Source organism: Chinchilla lanigera, unplaced genomic scaffold (genome assembly GCF_000276665.1).
Source record: "Chinchilla lanigera isolate Chin_1 unplaced genomic scaffold, ChiLan1.0 scaffold00064, whole genome shotgun sequence".
NCBI lineage: Eukaryota > Metazoa > Chordata > Mammalia > Rodentia > Chinchillidae > Chinchilla > Chinchilla lanigera.
In genome coordinates this window covers 568,188-569,720 of record NW_004955465.1, presented here as the reverse complement: position 1 = coordinate 569,720, position 1,533 = coordinate 568,188, and positions in this window count along the sequence as shown.

The following is a 1,533-nucleotide window of genomic DNA, read 5'->3' as shown; positions in this document are numbered from 1 at the left end:
GATGTGGCTTTGAAATTTTCTCTTTTGTTTTTGCTAACAATTTAATTTCATCTTTGAGCCCTCCTTTAGCCAAGTGGTGAAAATGCATTCTTAGCCAAATCAGGGAGCTCCTCTCTTCCTTTAGAGGTCTACCACTATCCACAGACAATCCTGGAATGTAGAGGCGTGCGGAAGGACGAGGGCCATTTGCTGTGGGTATAGTTGTGTCTCTATCCTGATTTCTGAGAGTCCCTTCTTGTCTCAGCTCTCTGCTGCTCCTCTGGACTGGTGATGGGCTCTGCGATTCCAAGCGTGGTACAGGCAGGGCTGGGGGCACTGGGAAGTAAGATGGAAGGGGCTTCTCAGAGGCATCCACTTCTCCACACAGGCCTTGCATTTGCCCCTTGCCTTGGCAGGCACAGAAGAATCAGGTGGAGACAAAGGTGGGGGCTGCTACCCCTCTTAGGCTGGGGGACCACCCCCAAGGTTTGTGCCCTTCCTCTTTCCTGTTCAGCTGGCAGAAGTCAGGACACAGTAGCATCTTGGCTTTCCTTCTCTCCTCTCCAGTCTCCTCTCCCTCACTGTCCTAGCCTGGGGAAGCTGTGCTCCCTGAGTAAGAAAAACATCATACATTTTTATGCCCTGAATCCCCAGTGTATTGACATTTCCCCAAGCTATGGTCTGGGCTGGTGCTCCCCTTAGGCCTGGATAACAGGCCCCTGCCTTGTAACTCAGGGGACCCCACACACTGAAGTATCTTCTGAACCTGTGTGAGTCCACCTCTGATATCTGTAGCATCCATGTACCTTATCCCTACTTCATCCCTTTGGAGCACTTTCTGACTCTTCCCTCCATTTAAGGTCTAGCGGATGCCCAAGAGGCCCAGACCTTGTGCCTATGTATTCACTCAGGGGCACAGTCCTGGGTTCTGGTTCCAGAAGGGCAGCCCATGAGCAGATAACTCCCACTGGATGGAATAACATTCATTTTTTCAGAATTATATAAGATCTAGCATACTGATTGGGTAACTCAGATTGCTCATATGGACAGTTTCCTACCACCTTCAAAAAATTTTGCCTGGCACTATGCATAGCCTAGGGAGACTTTATTCTTATATCTCCTTCCTTCACTCAAGCAATAAGCATAAAATGTCAAGCTACTTCAAGAATAAAGAGAAAGGATATAGGATTACAGAAATCATAGGGAAAAGCTCCTCCACAAATCTACCCTGAATCATGCTACCATTCTCTTGAAAAGTAGTACAGTGTATAGGTTGTATTGAGTTCTAGTTAATTCTTTCCCAGATTCTGATATTAACCATCTGTATGATCTTGGGCAAGGCACTTCACATCTTTGCAGTTGTTTTTTCATCTTTAAAATAGGATGGGTGGGTGGGTGGATGGATGGGAAATCAGATGGATAGATAATGGGTGATTGATGGAATGGATGGATAGACAAACGGTTGGTTGAATGCATGGACAGACAAATAGATGGATAAATAAGTGGATGGATTGATGGATGGATGGATGGATGGATGGTTGGTTGGAGAAGTTT